Source organism: Trachymyrmex septentrionalis, unplaced genomic scaffold (genome assembly GCF_001594115.1).
Source record: "Trachymyrmex septentrionalis isolate Tsep2-gDNA-1 unplaced genomic scaffold, Tsep1.0 scaffold128, whole genome shotgun sequence".
NCBI classification, from domain to species: Eukaryota; Metazoa; Arthropoda; class Insecta; order Hymenoptera; family Formicidae; genus Trachymyrmex; species Trachymyrmex septentrionalis.
This window is the reverse complement of record NW_017304417.1, coordinates 1,258,698-1,281,860: the sequence shown is the minus strand read 5'-3', so window position 1 is coordinate 1,281,860 and position 23,163 is coordinate 1,258,698. Positions and strand designations below refer to the sequence as shown.

Below are 23,163 nucleotides of genomic sequence, written 5' to 3'. Positions count from 1 at the left end.
GATTTTGAAGTTTACAAGAGAAATGGCTTGAGAAGTACGATTTGAGTGTGTATAACCTCGCATTTATGTGATATATAGGATATAACAGAGCAAGAAATGTACGTAACGTTTTATTAATGATTTTGCTTAATGTACGTAGTTTTAATTAACGTATGTAACGTTTTCTTGATGTGTACGTAATATTTTATCTGGAATTAAAAACCTGTTTTATCGACATCGATCAAGTTCGGCCGTCGCTTCCCCTTAACTTTCAAATTATCATACAGTTTGAAAAAGAAGAAGAATTAGACGTTAATATATGTGGATTATGTTGACGCATGCGGAACATGATTTATTCTTTGTTCCACGAATTCCTCACAAAGTCATTTTTGCAAAATTTTTCCAAGACAAAATGGGTGAATCTCGTTCCATTCAAATTGTCATAGATAATTATTGCGCGGCTCAGAGAATATTATAGACTGTCGAGCGTGTGAATGAATTATGTGCGATGTAGTTCTAAACGTTCTAAAAACTATGGTTTAACGGCCGCGTGCGGAAACTATCGGGCAATTACGAGGGGGATACGGTCGAACGATGCCTCGAAGGCACTCGCACCGAATATTTTCTCCAAGTTTTTACTTCGTGCGGCTTTCTTTCGCTCTCGTAACACTCATTACGAGGTGCACCTCGTGTTTTTTTTTTCATACCGGGCTAATAACGCCACGTGTGCTTGTCGATACAATAAATGCAGTAAATACGTCTCAATTGCGACTTTCGATTTCCCGAGGTTATCACATTCTTGTTTCTCGAGTTTCTTGTGTGTATGCAAATCATCGTTCGCGAATGCGATGAACTATTTTATATTTATATGGAGATAACTGGTGAAGATCAACGATCACGAGCTAATTTTGAAATTATAAAGAGGAATATAATTTGTGAAGACAATTAAATTAATAATATCGTGTGTACTAATAATTCATATATAATAATATAACGTTATCTCATTTTGTCAAAGTAAAATGCATCAAGACATAAAATAAGATGAATCTCAAGAATAGCTCCAAGACAATAGACATTAAGTGTCAAATTGACTGCTATATTATCCGAACGAATGTCATCTACGACCTTTGTGCAAGACAGAATGGAGACAGGATGTGATAACAGTAGATAAGTACTACTATCGGCGATTTTTCATTTTAAGAGCTCATTTACAACGAATCTTAAAAAGCGATATCGTTCCCGAAATACTTGAGCTGTGTGGTCCGGAACGTCAAAATGGCCGTTAAAAGATGTAGAGGCACTTCGCAACTTGTCAGAGTAGCAGGAATTATTCTTCCATCAGGTACCATTAGTCACTATTCCTTTCACTGTATAACATAATACAGCATCTCCAGTCGCATCGCGTTATTCCTTCCCACGTTATCTTTAGGGCGCTGTTAGGTACGAAGCAGGATATAGTATTTCGTAAACTGTCACCCTTCGTGGAATTGTCTAGCGTTTAACCATAACATAAACGTATGGTTGAAATGTGCCTTGCTGCCACATCGATGACTTGGCCAAAAAGTTCTTTTACTTTTTTTTCTTCAAATTAACTCTTAAACGTCGAACTACGAGACACTGCGGTAGGACATACCTAATTCGATTGTTTACAACTTTTGTAAAAATGGAAATATTGTAAAATTGTTTTTCAATCGAAATACGCCGGATATTAATTAAAAATATAACACGGTACTAAGCAAATGTATGTATCTTTATTAATAAAAAGTTATAAGCATTAAAGTTGTAAGCGTTAAAAAAGCGTTGAAAAAAGAAAGCCGATGTACCGAAAGAAGCGTTTAAGGATTAAAATCATGTACCTAAGTACTGATTAAAAAAAAATTGTAAGAGAGTTTTGAAATTTTCTTGGTATATTTTAATTTACTTTGCCAGAAGTACAAAATTACGTTTATCTCTATGCGTTCTATGAATAGCGAGTGTTCGAAATTATTATTTTTTGATTGAATTATTGAGAAGGAGTGGAATAATTTCCGTGCGCTGGATTTAATGCTTGCTTTATAAATACGATGATTATCACGACGTGACAACACGTTCCAAGTGTATCACGCGTCGCAGATCGTTTAAACAGGCTCAAGTGCAGAGCCGCATCGTCTGCGCGCGTTGACAGAGTCGGCCTTTCGTTTATCCACGTGGTCAGGAATTTATTATTACTACCAGTCAAAGCGTGTACGGGGAGGAGAGACGAAGAAGTAATTATCTTTCAGAGACGCAGGATGCTCGCTTGCTCGTGTATTCCCGATCCTGCAATGTGTTCGGCACCCAGCGTGGAATTTGTCGGTAAGACTTTGAAGTACATCATTCTGTATAAAAAAAAAAAACACATCGACGCTCCCGCGCACGATGCAATCAGATAATGGAATCTTCCCGTTGATTCTTCTGTGTAAAGGAACAAGATATCCACGCAATGCGTCTTGTTGCGTTTTATCGTGCCTTCTTCTCCCGTCTTTTATTGCTCGCTTCCTCTCGATAATCCGAAGATTCTCGAGCTTGGAGATTGTTCGATAAAAGTCGCTGATCGTGAAATGGAACGAAATTTTTGCTTTATAATGTCTTTCGCTAATCAAAAAAGTGAAAACTTGGAGCTTAAATGCACATTTGCCTCTAAACCGTAATAAAAAAAAAAAACCATTGCAGTTGTTAATCTAGGCGGCACCAATACAATTTTAATTACGCGAACAGATTGTCTAGGAGTGGCAGAAGCGCGCCCTCGATTAAAGGAAGGAGGTTCACGTTCGCAAAGTGAACGAAAGCATATCTCGTGACTCGCCACGGTTCGCCTTGTTTTAGGGGGATGAAAAATGTCGATCCCGCGTGCAATTCACACGCAGACAGTAGGAATAAAGCGCATAAATGCGAACGAGGCCGCCATGGTAGTAAAAGCTTATTGTCATTTGGAATGGATCGCGGGCACGCTTGAACTGCGTTCTTGGACTTAATTACCCGCATGTTACGGGCTGTTTATTATGCCCTGCTTTATCGTCGTCGAGCTGACCGCGCCGAGCTGCCCCTAGGACGACCAAGAGAATTCATTAGGAGAACGAGTAGTGGCTTATATCGACCGATCCACTCCGCGAATTATATTAGGTTGAGTAAAAAGTCATCGCGTATTTTTTAGCTCAAAGTTGTATATACAATATCTTCGTCAATAATGAATGAAATTCAAATTTAAAAAAAGGGTTTTAAAGCTTGAAATCTCTACTTTTAAAAGCTTATCACATTTTTTAAGTTTATATGAGTTTGATAATTTTTACATACCAAAAACTACGAGCTGAAAAAGACGAAAAATTTTCTTCTCACTTTGTGGATTTGTAACGTGTCCAAAACGAATTTGAGAAAATTTTCGATTACCTATCGTGAAAGCTTGATACTTTCCCTACAAAATCGTTTTTTTTTTTTAATATTCCTACGACTTTTGATTACCGAGTTATCGCGGATTAAATAAAAGAATTATTTTGACTTTAATTGCTCATAACTCCATTAAAAATTGTCGTATCGTATAATTTAAAAAAGAGATTTTTAAAGCTGAAACTTTACTCTATCAAGATATATTTATATTGTTGGTAAGAAAGTAATTGCGGTTTTTACTGATAGATGTCTTTGAAAAAAACGCGATGACTTTTTACTTAACCTAATATTATGTGTACTCTCACCAATTATTTCTTGCCGCTGATGCACCGCGGCTGCAATTTCACTCTTTGATCGAGCTGGCGAGGCTTTAACGAGTTTCAGACAATAAACGTTTCATTGCGTTTCCCGTTGAAAGGCGGGAATTCCATCCTTTCCTTTCACCGCTATATCAATATATTTCCTTTGTCGTATATCATCGAAACGATAATAGGTCTGTCCGAAGACGCGCATTGTCGACACCGTCAGTTCATATGGGCATTCCAACGGGTTCTAGGTCGCGCCAGTTCTCTCGGGATGTCCGGCATCCTTTTCAAGACCGACCACGCATCTTAAGTTGCTCGTGAATTGTTCTGGTCGCCCAGGTCGAAAGGCGTTTCATTAGCGTGCCTGCGAGGTGAATGAGAAAAATTCCGTGCCAGTTTTCAATCCAGGACAATATTTTTGACTAGATGCAGAAAGGTCGAGAGTCGGAATCTGTACACGAAGAATTGTAGCTCGTCTTCTTATATAATTATGGATAAAGAGGAAAATAATCTGAAACATAATTCATATGCAATGTCGTTTAATATGTATTGACAATTCAATACCGGTTTAAATTGAACACATGTAAGATTGATAGCTACTTAGAGGGAATTTATCTGATACAAAATGGTTTGGTCATTTAGAATATTTAGATAAGAAGAAAGTTCTTTTATAATAATTACGCTATATAATTTTTGTCTTGTTCTATCTAAATTCTAAAAGACGCAATATCTTGATAATGAATTAATATTGCGATAGAGCTGACCCCCCTCGATTTTCTCCATTTATTCGTTTAGCTCGATGAGATATATCGCGTGAGTTGAATACCAGAAGCAGTGAAAGCGTCATGATCAGCGAACGGCGATTAATTAAAGCGCCGAGAATTAATGGACCGTCCTCGCAACGCGAGAGCGAGGAGCATAGAGAACACGACTAACCCGTTGGGACACCTGCGGAAGAATGCCTGTTTCTTCGGGTCTGCAGGGTTTCGGAACACCTGCCCACACTGTGTCATCGTGTATCTCTTCCAGCCTTTCCTCGGATTTACACCTCGATGTCGCTTGCGGTAGCGCTTAATAACTCGACCATGTTTCATAGAAGCTGCAAAAAAAGTTTCTGTGAATCGAATTTTTTTCTTGCGGCGCAAACCTGGATGATGTTCAGTTTTCTCGCTAACATTCGGTTTTTTTAAGTGGTTTCCAATTACTCACGACGTTTGAAGCTACACTTGCATCTTTTGTCTTATTACGTATTATTTTTATTTTAACAACTTTGTTATTTTGACTCTCATTGTATCTTTGACTGTCGACACCACAAGACCTTTACGTCGAGTCGCGAGAAAACGCTTACATGTAAGTTGATATAATTGAAATTCAGACAAATGATTTAAAAAATTCTCTAATTTTTCGTTTTCGTGTTTTTTTTTTTAATGACTACACAGCAAATCTGACAATCTGATGAGCGATGTGATTCTACTGAGTGACTCAATGTATATGACTTCGGTTTTATTTTATGTAAGTTTTACATTATGTTTGTATAAGTTAATATTTTGATAATCATTGGGCTATTCATTACATAGCTAATTTGGCATTTGGATAAAGAAGAACGAACTAAATTGTCGGGAATCGTCAACCTGGAATTTACGTTACTTATGTAATTTCGGCTTACAGTTTATATTGATAAGGAGCCGAATGGAAGGGTCAAAACGCTTATTTTATTCGTTTTGTTACATTCACACGAAAATAAAGAATTTTCTGTGCATCTGAACAACTGATGTATGTAGGCTCCGATGGGCTTTTTTACATTTCATTGTTATTGCGTATTTTTAAAATAAGAATTATCAGATTGTTTGCTTATTTTTGTAACTCGTATTCGTAGAATATTTAAATTTTTGCTTATTAAAAGGTTGTATTAAGCTTGTTTTGCTAGAAAAAAAAAACAGAGCTCACATTTAAGGTGGTTCTTTAGTAAAGTGCCGAAAATTTGGGATGCCTCATCAGGGTTCACCCAAAATTACAAATACCTGCATAATTTAGATAAAATATTAAAACTACGTGTATATTTTAATGAAATAGTATGGAACATAGATAGTAAATCAAGAACTGCATCTTCATTGAACGAAAACAGGATGAGATTATGTTTACTTTTCGAGGTCAAATTTATATGCAAGTTTATACACGTAAGTATCTTTCTAGAATGGCCGTTGATCTATTACTTTTTCGTGTCAATAAAGTCGTAATTTTCTAAACTATTATATAATCTCGTTTTTGAGAAAAGTCTACGATAAGATTCATGTGCAGTTAGTCAAAGAAACGTCTGGAAGTCTTACCTGTCACTAAGTTATATACGTGAAAAGTTACATTTTCAACATTTTTTCGCTCTTATTTCATCGTTAACCTAGAATTTTGCACACGTCAATTTCAGTACTTCAACTTCATTGCATAAAAAAATTAGACATTTCTCTGTATGGTAACTCGATTATACTGAAGAACCACCTGAAATTAACACTATCTTGAGACTTGTTGCTACCGCTTAATTTAGCTCTTGTAGAATTTTCTTCGTAATTGGACTACCATCCTTGCCTCGACAGCAAATTACTTCTAAATTGGGCATGCGGAACACCTTCGGGCTCGGAGCACGGTCATTCTTTATATTTTGCTTCACACGTCAGACTCGAAACAGTCTCAAAGGTACCGTATTCAAATTGACGCATCATATTTCAATGCGCTGGCGCTTATTATGTAAGCAAGGGAGAGGCGATAGCCGACTCGTCGGCGATAATTATTCAAATTCGACATCAGTATTCGTTATTTCGCGCCGCGGCGCCCGTTATAGTTTCGCGACGTACGAGGGCACGGCAGGATGCACGGCAGGTACATATAATAAATAATTATTATGTCGCGCTCACGAATGTAACGGGCTGACGAATTGTTCCGTGAATAATAGCCGTGTTGGACGGCTCATTAAAATTCGTCGCGATTTGCGAGGTGGCTTCGAAGCATCAATATTACGCGCATTAATGTGCGTTGCGCGCGGTTTAGCAATCGTATAACGTATTTTGTAGTTTCTAAAGCAAATCAAGTTTCCAATAGGTATTTGAAACAAAGCATTTAAGAAGTAGACAGATATTTAAGATCAGATCTATTTTTATTTTTACTCCAACAGTTTAATAGTCAGGCTAGTAACAATTTTAATTAATGAGCAATCTTTATATTAGGATTATTAAATAAATAACAATAAATAAAAGTAAGAGTCAAATACATTTCTCTAAAAAAGTCACATAGTTAAAAGAATTAATTACAAATGGAGAAAAGTAAAATTGAAAAAATATATAATAAAATAAAAACTCAGTTTAAATGCAAATAAATTACAAGTTCCGGTTACCGGATCGAGTCCTCTTTAGACGTTAACTTATCGAAAAAAATCGCAGTAAAATTAATTATCGGAAATGTTCGCATATTCACTGTAATCACAGTTCGGGTGAATCTTGATGTAGAAATCGACATTATTCACATAAATACGATTGAACAGTCAAATGTGTTTCATATCTCTTGGACAAGTTCTAGTTGATAAAAAAGATAAAAGGAACTTCTTACGAAAAAATAAACGCAACTAAGTTACATACCGGAATTTTAATAAGTATTGGGTTGTTCGGAAAGTAATTTCGTTTTTTCTTATGAAAATGAAAGACGATTTTCAATCAGACGCGTTTCAAATGATCATGAACGGTCGAATTCGATAAATTTAATCTCTCAGCGATCTCACGAGTTGTTATTCGCCGGTTTGCATCAATTAATGCCTTTATTGTGTCTTCATCAGCTTCAACTGGTCTTCCAGAACGTGGTGCATCTTCAACATCAAAATTGCCGGATCGAAATTTTGCAAACCAGTTTTGGCACTGGCGTTCTGTCAATACATCTTCTCCATACACATCGGATAATTTTTTTCTTGAAACGCTTGAACAGCATTTTTACCTTTTCGATAGTAAAAAAGTAAAATATGCCGAAAATGCTGCTTTTCACTTTCATATTTAGGGCACCAACCAAAAACTACTGCGTAGAATCAATATTAAATAGCGTAGAATAATTAAAACTCACCAAAAATCAAGTGTAAACTATTCAAACAAGTGTGCCCATATAAGTATGAAAAACCATTAGAATGTATTGTATAAAGTTAAGTAGAACGCAGATGTGTAAGATGGACATTGTATATCGATTAGGATTGATATTTAACTTATCATTATGCGTCCGACACATTTGCATCTTTAAAAACTTGAAAAATCTGGCACGCATCCTGTCATGAGATTCATTCGTGGAACGCGTCTGCATCGCGTTATCGAGGTACATCGCCGATTCTCGCAGTCGTAAATCTCTCGTGCACGCTTGGCTTTTCTATCCGCCGGGTTCCTTTCCGCGTAAACGCTTGACGACAGTTCGGCGACAGTAGTGGCATTATATCCAGGATGGTGTACACACGAGAGGAGAGAGAGCTCGTGCGCATTCCGGATCATGAGAGAAGGATCATCGCGACGCAGGGCGTTGAACCGCGTCCACCACGTCCGCGGCATTCCGCCGTCTGTGTTTCCGCCGCCTCTGCCCCCCCCCCCCCCGTGATCCTCTTCACGCGAAGCCGCTCACGCTCGTGCGTAGATGAATTTTTAGGCGCGGAGACACGATGGATCACCCGACTCGAATACCGAGTAGCCGGGACGGAGTGCGACGTGTTGATATGTGACGCGGTACTCGGATATACCGTCATCGACATCAGCGGCTGCCCGAGAGCGAGAGATGTCGGCGGCATCACTTCAGCACTTTGGCACGGCAATCTGAAAGCCGACGGTGAGGAAACGCTCGGATCCGACCGGGTTACTTCAAGCGTCATCGATGTTGCACACCGACGTTGTTTTCGCGAGTCGTATATCTCGCGTATGCAGTGGGCGTTACGATTGGGCACGTCACTTTCAGTCTTTATAGGCGATCTCCGCAGATTTATCGCTGTTTAAACTACGAAAATACACAATAGCAACCACTAGAAATGGTGTTGCGACACCTTTAAATATTATGAAATATTCCTCGAACGTGTTTATCCAAGAAATGTCACTGCGTTCGAAATTGAGTGCGATATTCAAGCGCGATCTCGCGATCTATTTCAGGGAAACTATTATTTCGGTTATTTGTGAATATTTCTTTACATTATATGAGAATATACGCTTGATATACTTGAAAAAAAAAAAGACCAATGGGGCAGAAACGATCGAATATTTCGGTCGCGTATTACAAGATACTCGGAAAATGGTGACGTCTGTGCGTAGAAGGTCGGCGCGTCGGCGGTACATTGAATATTTTAGCAGTTTCTGGGTCAGGGAAAATGATGTCAACAGTGAATTAAAGCCGCTTTCGTTGTCGCGTCGCCGAGGTGAGATGTAATAAACACGAAGACATTGACGCGATTAATTGTACTTACAGTGCAATTACTTAAAAGTACAATTAGCACATATTGGCGGTTCTACTCCGACTTTAATGAAAACTCCACGGAGTAGGAGACGAATTTTAAGCTCTATAAATAGGAATCATTTCGTATATCTTAATTAAGTTAATTCAGTAACGACAATCATACAAAAAAATATACGAGCGCAAAATCAAATTTGGAAATAATGGATGTAATACGAGAGAAAGCTGTCCATCTTAAAGTTATGAAATTACATTTGAAAGAATTTTCCTGAATAAAAAGATTAGATTAAGCTTTCCTTGTTGGAAACCAAATCTTCCGGGCGTAAACAAATTTTGTTACATTAATACTCGAAAGTAGAGTCGACCGAAACCAAAGACATTTTGACCTCCAGCCGAAGATGAATATCGGTTGTCATTCAATTCTAACCGAAAACGAAATGAAAATCGAAACTCAGATAAAAATTTACCTAAAAAAAGATAGAGAAAGAGAGGGAGAGAAGCGGAGTCGAAATCGATATTTTTGGATTAATTTTACAAAGACTGTATGATTTTCAGAAATCATAAAAAATTTATATACTCTTTAAAAAATAAGATTTTATTAAAATATCTAATTATAGTAATATAATAATCCTGCATCCTCAACTTTTAAAGAAATCAAATCACATTTATTATTAGAATCACATCAAAGTTTGTACTCAAATTATCTTACACTTAATCAACGAGTTTATAATTACAATCGAACAATCGGTTTTTTTTTTAAACGCTCATCGGCACGTTGCGACTTGTATACAATTTCGATTTATTCGCCGCAATTTTCTCTTGATTTCGGCCGAAACCCTGATTTTTTTCACCGAAACTGACCGAGCGAAACTGAAACCGAAATTTCGGTCAGACTCTATCTGAAAGATTGCCTAAAAAAAACCTAAAAAAAAAAGCGTTGCGTGAAAATCCACGAATTTAATTTCTTCCTACAATCATGAGGGCGAAGATGTTAAACCGGATCTTCATCTATCGTGGTTCGATGGCGAGCGGACACCCGCGTTGATCCGTTGCCATTGAATCTTCGCAACGAGAAGCGTGATCAATCGTCGATGAGAGGCGGTAACGATAATACTTATCGCAGGAGAGGCTGGCGGCGATAACGGGTCTGGCTTCGATAGAAATTAGAGCTCGCGTGCTGCTAGTCTCTCGACTTAATGTCTCTCACGTATTAATAGAGCGGAGCCATTCGCTCGCTCGTCACTCTAAAGTACACAGCGGTCACGAATTAGGCCGCAGCTGGATAAGGGCGATCTTTATGAAACGGGCAGTGCCTCTCGTTGTCGTTCTCGGCACCTGCCGAGTGCTCTACGTCCCTACCTTTACGGGGGGGTTAGCGTTCCTCATTTCAACGAGGGCACCATTTTTCTGCTCGTTAAACTCCATCGTGGGTGTGCGCGCGTATTAGCGTGCAAGCCGGAGGGGTTCCGTTTAACTGTTGCTGCTAGTTGCTACTACGAATGTTGCGAGCAGTCATCTCGTTCTTCTTCCTCGTTTCCGCAAAGTTGCGAACCCACCGGTTGCGCCAACGGATCGATGGAGACCGAGCGATGCGTTAAACCCGCACCTAATTCTCCTTCCCCACCACGTTGTAGAGTCGATGAACAAACGTAAGCCAAATTCCTGGAAAGGGACGGTTTATTTTCGTTCGCAATCAAACGTTGCAAGACCGTATAATTCACGCTGCACGTGGTGGTTATTGCCGCGTAAATTTACTGCGTTACCGATTGGCCCGGCATGTGGTCACGTCGAGAAGATCGGCAGATTTGGCAGCACTGATCGCCCGAAGTATCGATCGATTATCTCGAAAAAGCATCCTTCTAAATCCTTACTCTTTTATCTTAACCTATCATCGCTTAACGGAACTACAAAATAAGGCTCTTTTCCATATACGAATATATGTATTTATGTAAAAAATAACTTATATACAATGATATTTTTATGAAGATTTCTCTGAAATGAAGGATTCTGAATCACGTATGCGGCAAATGTTGGTATTTAGAGCACGAGAAGCATCGGGACTGCATCGTCGGCTCAAGTTAATAAGCTCCGATGATAAGGTTTCATCGTAATGCGAAGAAAACGAGCGCCGGCCCGGGTCTCGTTTAATCGCGCGTCCAATAAAAATGAGTAATGCACGAAGAAAATATTGGAGCCGCTTCTTCCTCGCCAGCGGAGACTCTCGTCGGGGACTCTCCAGCCGCGTTCTCTTGCTCGCGGATGCACTTCGCGATAATACGCGATAATACGTGGAACTATTAAACGCTACTGAATTCCGACATTGGCGAGGCGAACGCCGATCTCATTTACATTATCGCCGGAGGTCTAAGTGCACGCATAATTTATGCAGCACTGGCATTCGCGAGCCTACTCGTTTTTAAGTGTGCAAAAAGTTCGAGCTCTGCATCTCTTCGAGATGCCCGCAATTATGTAGATATCCCACAACTTGACAAAGCTAATTAACGATCTCATCGAGGCGCGTTACGTCATTCACGCTAATCGTCAGTTCACACGAGCTATGACCCGAGTTATTTTTATTCATTCCGCCAGTTTTAATAGTGACACATATTCCTGAAACATTTTTTAATTAGTTCGTTCGAAACGTTAAGGAATAAAATACAATGTTTTCAATTCAACAAAATAAGTAATTCGCTTAATTCATGACCGTAGAAGTTAACTTGTATAGAAGGCGTTTCACAGTTTTACTGTTCTGGAAATTATCGGGAAATAATTAATTAGAAAAGAAAAAAAAAAAGGAAATTCCTACTAAAATTGTTTACCTTAAAATGTCGATGAAAAAAGAAAATTAATTCATTCTGTTCATACTGTCATTCCAAGGGATGGTGGTGAATATCGATCCTCTTAAGCAGCTGCCAAAATTTTGCGTTGGCGGAGTCCCTTCGAGCGGAACGACATGGTACGCGTCTGGCGTGCGAGGGTTGTCTCCCTGTTCCTTTGTTACGAATTCTATCGTTCCTAATAATAGACCCTCGGCTGAGTCGCGGGTCTCTCATGGAGCGGGTGTTAAAAACGCAGGCAGTTTCCGTCCTTGTACAACACAGTACGCACAAACAGTGTGAGGGGGGGGAGAAGCAGGGAAGGGAAGGGAGATTGTTGGCACGCGGGCAAAACGCAGCCGCACGTAGAAACGAGAAAAGCGACGATGAAAGGGCCCTGTTGTTCGTATCGTCCCACATTTTCGACTGTCGTTCTCGCAATCATTTCGTGACTCGTGTGTACATTGCGGCTCTAACGTCTTTTTCCCCTATTCGTATACGCGGATCAATTAATATGACGATATTACCCGGCTTATTGTTTATTCATGAATGTATTTTTCATTCATTTGGAGGCAATAATTTGTAACCCCCTGTTCACAGAAATTCCAATCCGTGTACCATTCATTCCTTTCTTTCAATTAATCACTTTCTGCATTTTTTGTTTGTCACATCTGTGAAATTATGAATTAAAATTACGATACCTTTTTTTCCTTGGTGTGCGTCACATTTTTGTAATAGAGTTGCAATATTTTAAAATTAAAGCATTTCTTTAATCTTCTAAGAATGACATTGTCTTGTCATTAAAAAATAATGACAGTTTAGAATAAAGAATATATATAAAATAGGACTCCTAATAATTGTAAAGATATAAAGATTTAAGGAGGCTACTTTGGAATCAGCGCGGTAAGAATTGCGCAATTTATACTTATATAATTATTAATAGTACAATGTGTATTAAAAGCTGTTAATTTGAACGTCTCGGCTATCGGTTTTAGTCATCTTCAGTAAATACATAATTAATATACTAACAAAGAATATCTTTTTTATCTTTGAAAATATAAAATGTTATCAATCTTCCATCTAGTCGGGAAGTGAGAAAAACACAGACATCACAAAGAAGTTGTCTATCTTCTTTGTTAACAAATGATTGCGATATAACACTGCAGTTAAGTATTATATAATACAATATTGAGTAAATGAAAAAGATTTGTATAAAATATGTTGTGATGAAATCGTCAAAATGTATCGAACGTTCTTAACTATTTTACGTCTAAGAATGTAATGCATTAAAAAATAAATTAAAAAATAAATTTTTACTGCTTTTACTAAAAAATAGTTAATAAGTGAAGAATATGTCAATATTTACATTATCGATATATGTATATTGAGTTTTTTTGATGGATAGAAGTACTATATTTTAATATTAACAATGCTATGTATATTTCCATTATCAATTCTTAGAATATAGGGGAGAGGAGAGGAGTGCAGTTTTCGATCGAATTGCAGTTTTTGCCTCTATAAGGTGTAAATAAAGATCGTAAAACCGAAGGTGCCGTTGGAAAGATCATTTAATTCTCTTCATTTTTGCTTTCATTTGCAGACCATTTTGACGTCTTTCTCTTTTTTTTCTGTGTTAAACTATAATGAAAAATGTAAAAACACTTCTTTCCGGTCCGATTTGGAACTATTGATTCGATTCGAACACTCCTATTTTTATGGACTTTTAGATAGAATTTTAAAATATTGTAATGTATTTTTGTTAGTATTGAGTAAAAACGAGCAATTTGACAGTCAAAGATAAAAGTTTTGTTCAGAAACAGAAATTACTGATAGTTTATATATTTTTTATTAGAATTATAACCAATAAAATTTAATTAATTTGAGTCTTCTAATGACTCATGATATTTTACTGATTTAATTTCTTGGACTTCAGATTTGATCGACCAATCACCAGTATACAAGCCTATTAGTTATCTACTGCAGATTCGATTTAAACACCCAAAAAGAGGTATGATTTGACACGGGTCCTTTCGAACTTTCGAACAAATTTTACAAACCGCAAAAGTGATCACAAAGCGCTCGATATTTTTTAATTCTGCACTCTTTAATTATTTTAAAAATCAATTACCTTTTTATAAATGATCCACCTTTAAATAATGATTTACTTAGGATTTTTTTTTTTTTAGAAAATTTTCGCACGATGACTGAAAATACATATTTACGTCTATTCTATGAATGTTATGACAAAGAACTGTCAAACTGCTGTCACACGTTCGGTGTTTTATAAGGACTTTACATTATAAATAGCACGCAAATCTGCTTAACCGTATTCATTTAAATTAAACATTTATATGAAACACGATTCGATTTAGGCCGCTCTTTCCTAACTAATTTGCATAGCTCTTGAATTTAATTGAAATTTAATTTTAAACTGAATTCCAAATTGAAATTTAATTTTCAAGTGAGTTCCAAATTTGTAACACTTGCCCTTAAGTGATTAATGTAGATGCTGCATTAACGTGCTGCATTACCCAGTATTCTGATTGCATGTAGAGCAATTAGGCGCAACGGCTTTATCGCTGATAGCGATCGCGCTTATCCCTGCGCGTTTATAAGCCGAGTTAGCGGATAATTAGAACAATGAGTGGCGGCTGATCGTTGGCCGCGACTAAATTTAGTGCAAGTCATTAAGCCACCATGTAAATCAGTCGGGCCTGTTGCTTCGTTACTTGCCCGGGCCGATGACCTCGGTGCGGCATGCAACTAGGAACAGCGAAATTAACCGCCAGAACAACATACAGTCGACCGTCCATCCCGATATAGCCGACGTATTACGCGAGTACTTCCTCTGTCTCCCGTAAAGTCGCACTTCTGCCAAGCTTCATTCCCGCCGCGTGGTACTTGATTTTCCTATTAGTAGAATGTACGAGCGCGACATCAGCCTGAACCCCTGGACGCAAACCGAACGACTCGTGATGAAAACTTCTGACAAGCGCCACGTCTACAAGTTTGTATGCTGCTTGAGTGCTATAAATTGACAGGCGATTAATGGGTTGTTAGAATATATATGATATTATCTTTTTCAATATAAGACGACGTGTCAGTGGTGATGATACCTTCGAAGACGTTGAAAGAGTCCAGATTACAATCGCGATTCAAATAGATTTATTCACGGAAAGAGAGAATATTTCGCTGAAAGATCTAAAATTTAGATCTGAAAATAATCTTTCCTATCAAAATCATTTTGTTGAAAATTGGTTGCTAGAATATTGAAATGATTTGCAGTGTTTCTCATATTTTTCTGACATAATTATTTTGATGGTCCAAAATTATTTTCAGATCTATGTATATCCAACAAAATTTTATATTTTTTTTAATGAAAGTTGTAAGTAGTTTTTTATCGGACGCGAATCGATATAATTGTATGCAGTTATTGCTGAGGATGACTCAAACGTGAGTCGAAACGTCCAAATAAATCGAAGATTTACACATAAAAAATTGCATAACATGCTTACAGCACTTCACTCTCATTACCCAGCAAACGAGAATGAATTGAAATGAATATGGATTCAGATTTTCAGAAATATTGATTCACGAATGTTAAAATGAATGCTTTTCAATCTTGAATGCATTTTTATTCATTTACAGGAATTGCATATCTCTCTATGCCTTTCAATCTAAAAATAATATTAGCTTTTTCTGTGCAATTGTGAATACTGTTCAATTCAAAATTTGAAATAGGAAGTGCAGTTTTTCAACCCAATTGCATCCAATTGAATCTAATTGAATCCAATTGAATCCAATCAAATCCAAAAAAAAGCCATTTAAAATACGCGCATTCAGATAGAAAAAAATTTCAATCCATTTTAATCCATTCTCGTTCACTGGGTAGCTCGTTTCTTCATTTTTTATTATTATGTAAAAAATTATTCTAACTAGTGCAGTATTATTCATCATTTTAGATGTTAATTCTGCAATTTGTCGACTTACTAACACTTATTAACGCAAACAGACATTTCGAGAAACAGTACTAGACGCGTAAGCAGAGTCGCTAATGATTATGCGAGACGCACATCTTGCGCGAGTCACGCTTTCATTTAAATAATTCCGTCAACGAGTCACTTCAATTTGTCCACTCAGCTTGATGTCCCGCTAAACAGTCGTAAGCGTGCCAAAGATTCAGAGGCAGGAAACAGCTCATTTTCGTATATGAGCGTCGAGCTCAAAAGATTCCACGAGACTTTTTCCCTCGGAGGGAATTGCGATACCGTACTTTCTTATTCCTTCTCTCATTTCATTCAACGTTCTCGGTAAACTGATAGAAATTATCTCCATTACTTCATACGCGATAATATTGTTTAATGTGTGCGTTTGATTCACTCAAAGTTTGCCGCCGCCACCGCCTTCCTTCTTCCGTTTGAATTTTTTTTTTTTACCAAGTGCCATTTAGCAAAGAAAAAAAACACTCGATCACGTCAACATCCAGTACGACGCCTGGCTCATTCCTCAGTCGAAAAACTTCGGTTCGAAAACTTTGGCATTAAAAGGCGAGCAAACATTTACCATCCGTTCCAAGTCCACTTCATCATCGCTGTATCATCATTTCTCATAGAGTAAAAGAAAAAAGAGAAGAGATTGTCAAATTCCTCATGGAGTCGGTTAGGCTCCAGGATTGAAGTACTCCTCCGCCTTTCACCTTCCATCGCATTATTATTCTGTTGCAAGAGCTGCTTCTCAACGAGGGAGAGGAAGAGACGAGTTTACCAAAGCCCGGTAGCAACGGTTAACTTAGCTCCAAGAAACTTCTCGGTGGCGTCAGCATTTCGCCTTTTTTGCCCACGCGAGAGTGATCCCGCGTCTTGACCCTCGTTTATAATAATGACGTAATTATCCCGCGGTCCCACAAACGTGTTAGCTACCGAAACCAAGAACGAGAGCGTTCCGACGTACTCGTATAATATATTAATACGAATTAACGCCTGGGATATTGAAGAACCACAAACGAATAATAAACAAATTGCACGAACATTAATTCGAGATTTCATTAATTTTTTATTAATACAAGAACACATTTGCCATTATAATCGATGCATCCTCATTGAACAATATACAAAAGTTACACTTTTAAGTATAACAATAATACGATTGATGAGAGCCAACCCTTGGAAACAAAAATTGTTGTATAATTAATTAATTATACCTTCAGTCGTCTCTTTCACTTTACTGTATTAATATTTGATGAAGCTCGTTAACGTTTTTCTTTTTTTACATGTGATATATCCGGCGTGATTTATATTCTTCGATGAAAGGCGCAATATAAGTTCTCGTTCAGAAACTCTTTCGATTCGGAGGGATTCTGAACGATACTTTGTATCGAGCGGGACAACGATCTCCATTGAAGACAGAGGCGAGTTCTGAACGGCGAATACGTATTAGGAAACAATAAAATCCTTGAATGCATCTGCGGCGCCCCGGTGAATGAGGCTGAAAACGGGTGGGTGCATCCTCGGCATGTAAATGCGAACGACAACAATGGAGCCTCGCGTAAGCGCAACCGGTTGCGTAACCGGAAGAGCGCGTTCGGTTGTACTAGGCGGCGAGTAAATTATGCGTTCGACTACGCCGCCGAGGGTGATTTATAACGGATCTGCGGAACGCCACGTGAACCTCCCATCGGGAGAGAATCTTCTCTTACACAGGAATGCAAAAACCAAGTACCATCCGTCGAACCGAGTGCCAATAATATAAATTAAAGCAGCGATCAATATGGGAACTAAATCGAAGATTCAATCTAATTACCCCAGTTCAGTTATCTAAAAACTTGCACATAGATCAATCGACAGATGTTTTATCTTGAATTGTTCGCTTTCAGATTTGTATGTAGCGAGCGAGGGAAGAATTAGGAGGAGAAAGGGACTTTTCAAACTGCAATGGACTATTTCTTATTGCGAGATCCCCTCGCCTAACGGCACTCGATAATACATAACGACTATCTGTGTAATGAGTATCCTCAGTGAGATCTCGAGTCGCGATATGAAGGAACCCCCCTCAGGATATGGACGGGGTCCATCGTTGCCTTCGATAATCTGTGGGACGAAGGTGTTCTCGAAACGAAGGCCACAGATCCGTCGCGCGGGAAAGGTCAATGTTAGTACGCGATATCATAAATCGATCGAATCACGCGATGCCATTTTCCTTGGCTCGAGTGTCGCTTGGCCGTGTGTCACGTAAAGTGGACTGACTAGTAAATTGAAAGTATAAATACGCAACCCGACATAAGACAACTTTAGTGTTGAGGTTTGTGCATCGGACCTCTAACAATACCCGCGTTTTTTCTAAACGGATTATCTTTTTCTCGCTCAATCTACAACAACGTAATATCGATCGCCATGGATGAAAGGTGCCTAGATGCACCTAGATGCGACATAAAGGTCAATAAAATTGTTTACGATCGCCGCTCTTCATCGCCCCGAGAGAGCGGAATGCATGCCGGTTGACTTTTCAGTAAGGCCGTTTTTCCATATGTGAAACTCGACAAACTGGTCCAACGAAGTCTTCGCAGAAATGATTGCATCGCGCGGCCAAGTACTGTATATAAATTTCAAGAACTCGTCGCCGATGTCCTTTTTTTTCCCTTGCGATGAAGTCTTACAACGCTCCACGCGGAAGTGCTTGATACAGTTGTCACGATCGATTTTTGTAGGTACTCGATAGGTATAAAGTTTCGAAAGAATCATTTTTCTATCCCAATAGGATTAGATCTAACGCATCTAATTTATCTAGTTTGTCTTTACCAAAATATTATACAATTTTTACAGAAACCGATCTGTATAAAAAAACGTATATAATCTTGGATATATGCGATGGACGTCTTTCTTGATCCTCCAGTGGCTGCAATCTACGATCCCGCATCTCTGAATCAGCCGACGGCTGACTGATCAATTAATGCGGTCCACGACACAGCGACGGTCAGCACAATGCACAACGGTGCATCGATCTGTGCAGTGTCAAGGACCGAGTCGTTATCTGGACGAGTCACGACATGGCGTTTTCATCAGGGATTTACGGGAATCCCTCCTCCGTCGAGTATCCTCGATTCCTCGCCATGTGATTTACCGAGGACCGCCGGCAAGTAGGTCAACCGTGACTAACGGTGGGTCTTACATTGTGCCCTGGTGCGGTTCGATTTGCATCGAATCCTTCTCTCTGTATCGAGAGGAAACGTATTTATGGCCCATTAGAATCCATCGCGATCTCTTAGCGCGAACCTGATTACAGCTCGCGCGAGCGTAATTACTCGAATCGGATATATCTCTGTGTAATGATCTAATCTAGACCGGCATCCGTTTGTGATTAATAACGGTCGGACGATTTTCATGCATACAGGTGATTGCGCACCAGCTGTAGAAAGAGTGACTACCATCAATCTATCGTGATTGCGGGATAAATACGTACCTATTTCCCTGAAGGGGCGGGAACAATTAGCGAATGAGCAACGCGAATGGGCAAAGCAGAAATGTCGCGAAAGGTGAAAGCAGGAAGGGGGGTAAATTATTACAGACGTAAACGGCCGTTCTGTGTCCATCTCATCCCACTAATTGTGACGGTAATGACGACTGCGCGGTAATTAAGGATGTCTAAGTGGAGGAACGTCGGCTTGAAGGATGACATCATCTAATAGTAGCGTGACAGTGGCCACGTGACGCGATCGAACGACCCCGCGACAAATAAGGACCAGCTGAAGGAGAAGGGTACTCGCGATTGGATCAGGTGTGCCAAGTTACGCGATAAATTGAACGCGGTTGGTACGAAGGTGTATTTCGCGGTCGGTAGAGCGTTAAACGTTTAGCTTATCACCGGTAAACGCAATTATCATGCTTTAAGGTCGGGCCTGCTACGCGCACGGGCGCATTAGGATGAGTGTATTTTCTCACCGTTCTTATCTTGTCGTCTATTTAAATCGATGTTAGCCTTATCATTTAACGGATTTTACGATGCGCGTTCGCGCTTGCACGTAACGTCGGATCGCGGAATCTGAGAGCTTTTATTTTACGTGATTTTTTTTTTTCTTTGGCTTCCAGTGATTGTCATACGGACGGCTAGACGTAACAATTTGATAATCGATAGAGCCTTGACGATTGCTGATTGCGAGGTAGTTAACACACATTTACCGCGAAAATCGCGTTAATTGCGCTCTTGAGTAATTTGCGAGCGAAATAAGACAGTTAATTTATAATGTGTGGGAGATGTGTCGAGTAAAATTTATCGTGTATTTAATACATGCTAAGAATAATTCAACTTGACCTCGTTACTTCGCAATGAAACAGTCATTAACAAATGACATCTGGACAAACGTCGCTAAAGTTTTAAGCGCAACTGTGGTGTCTCTTTTTTTACAATAAAAGAGTGATCCAAAAAATCGCCCTTTTGGGAATCAAGTCATCTTTTGGGAAGTTTCATCTTGGAACTGAACAGTATGTCAAATGGTACCTTATAATGGGACATTAATCACAGAGAAGTTTCAAGTTGAGGTGTTAATTGTTATTCAGAGCTGGGAGGGGGAATGAATGTTTATTATCATAGGTTTGCGAAACTGATATTTAAGAAAGTCGATCTAGTCGATGAAGATCAATTCAACATCACTTATCCTGGTGATTTTATAAATCAATTCTCAATGGAAGAATTTATTAAGTCTTATCTCTCTTCATTTTGTTTTTTAGGAATAGTCTTAGATACATTGCATACATCAGGTTTGAATATAATGGGTGTACCTCGTTATATTGGCCAAAGAATCACATGTGACATTTGGTTTGAATAAAAAAATCTGGTTTTCGCGTAGACGTAATATGTGACTCCCTTTTCTCTTTTCCAGTTGTGATAACAATTGTTATCTCAACCTAAAACTTCTTTGTTAGGTAACGTCTCATTGTAGGGTATCATTTGGCACACAGTTCAGTCCAAAAATTGAGGGCGAAAAAAAAATCACCTTTTTTAGGTTATTTGAGTCCACATTTTGAGTATATTCGCGATCGCTGGCGATTTTTAGCAAGAATGCAACCATATTCTTTTTTATTAGGTCATCGCATTTATACATATATGGATCGATATAATACTTTAGATTGAGTTTCGGTGGACATTATTTCGTTGTGTCATGCAATCCGATACGGTGGGCGGAGAAATGTGAAGTATCCTTTTCTTGCGACATATTCTTTTATTTGTACCGACGGTAATGAAGGAGATAACACCATTACGGCGCGTCGGCGGCGATACATTCCTCTACTTGAAGCGAATGCATTCAACGGATTATACGTTGCATTATTTGCTGCAGTGTATTTTACTTGAAAAACATATAACGTACTAATTGATGTTTGAGAAAGTGTAGGCTTTTAATGACGGGAGTAATTATAAATAATGAAAAATAGAGAGAGAGAGACAACGTTTTTAATTTAATATTTTGTGGAACGAGGCTGTAATATTTTTATGAGAAAAGATTGCTGTTTCAAGCTAACTGGAAAAAGTCGAACGACAGAATAATTGAAGTAAAAGAATTATGTAAATGCTTCGATAGTATATTTTCTTGCAAATGCATTATGGCCGATCTTGCTTGTTCACGCCCAGCCCAGAAGAAGATTAATGTTATTCACAGCAACATCTCGTGTTCTTGATACCCGAAACGATCCCGGTCACGCGCGATTTAACATGGTCATCTTTCTTTCTCTATGAGCTGACTCACTATTTAACGGCCTTTTAAACTGCCTACGATATACAGCGTCAAGTTTTCTCGAGAAGACCCTCGATAAGACGAAGGAACAAATAGGACTAATATTACTTCTATCAATGATGGGAATTATCTATATATCTTGTAGAGCAGAGACGGTATCGAATGAAACCAATAAATTATCATAAGATGACTTCAGAAAAAGATCGAATTTAAAGTTGGTGATATTATACCATAATTGCGGTCATTGTTTGATATAACTTGTACGTTATACATATGATTTCATCTTTACGTTTTTATCTCAATTTATTAAGTAATGAATTCCAACTTGAAAGAACCGTAACGATCAATAACTTAAATAATTTAAAAAAGTCTAAAAGAGAAACAATTACAGTACGAGAAAAATCCTGTGATAATGTAATTAGTATAATAATAACACGAAGAGAATTTTGAGATCTGTGTGTCTGCATTTTCAATACGCGATTAACCGCGTGATTCTTAGAAACATCGCTTTCCAAACAAGGGAAAGAATTGGTAGGCAGTAATGTATGTACGTGCACTAAGGCTTGAGCTTCTGCGTGACGAGACTACAAGATCGCTACTGTACTGCGAATCAGGTTCATTGCGCTGTCAAAGACAAAGATTCATCACGGAAATCGTTAGACGATTCATTTGTTGTAATTACAACATTATTAGCTTTATGGTACATCAGTAGAAAATTGTCTGCTGGAATAACGTTTTATACTCTTTTTATTATTGCGCCCGTCATTTCCGATCAAACTTCTCGGAATATCATTACTTTCGAACGTAGCGTAATAGTATATTCTTCAAAATAGCCGGTAGTTCTCGAGAAGATCCGACGAAAGACGGTTTCGGAACAGCTTAGAGCGCACTAGTTCTAAAGCGCGTGAGCTGAGTCTAAATCAGGCTCTTTTGAACTCGATAAAAGTCCTGCTGTACATATACGCGGCTGCTCAGATGCTCCTTACGCTGTGCTTAGATAAACGTGTTTCTGAGACATTCAAATGAGGATAAAGTCGTTGCATCAAAATTTTTGTAATAAAAAGATTAAAGAGCGAACGCAAAAATCGCTCGTTTTTTGGAACTAAACTCTCGTGTTCCAAATTTTACCTTATATTGAGACATTATTTACAGAGAAGTTTGGAGATGAGGTGACAATTATTATCAGAGCTGAGAATGTAAAAGAAAATGAATTTTTGCATAGATGTGAGCCTTCCAGCTATGATAACAATTGTCACCTCAACCTGAAACTTCTTTGTAATTAATATCTCATTGTAGGGTATCATTTGACACAGTTTAGCCCAAAAATTGACACAGGATCCAAAAAAAAAACGGACGAAAAGAACTACCTTTTTGCTACCACTCTTTGAATAAGATTTTTTCACGTTATTTATATCAGAATTATAGGTATATATCTATTACTTATTTGTTTTTATTTGACATATTAACATTTCAGTTTCGGTTTCAAATCCAA

General features: G+C 38.3%; 1 protein-coding gene and 1 long non-coding RNA gene across 3 annotated transcripts in view; one reads left to right on the top strand and one right to left on the bottom strand.

Moving 5' to 3' along the window:
- LOC108756560 (neurotrimin-like) overlaps positions 1–23,163 on the top strand; it is a 73,717-nt gene that overhangs the window by 39,590 nt on the left and 10,964 nt on the right. The window lies entirely within an intron of this gene.
- On the bottom strand, positions 1,887–6,150 carry LOC108756565. The gene is made up of 4 exons (XR_001939843.1): positions 6,014–6,150; positions 4,623–4,785; positions 3,687–4,197; positions 1,887–3,043 (listed from the first exon to the last, which is right to left on the bottom strand). It is a non-coding gene; the product is annotated as an uncharacterized LOC108756565 (long non-coding RNA).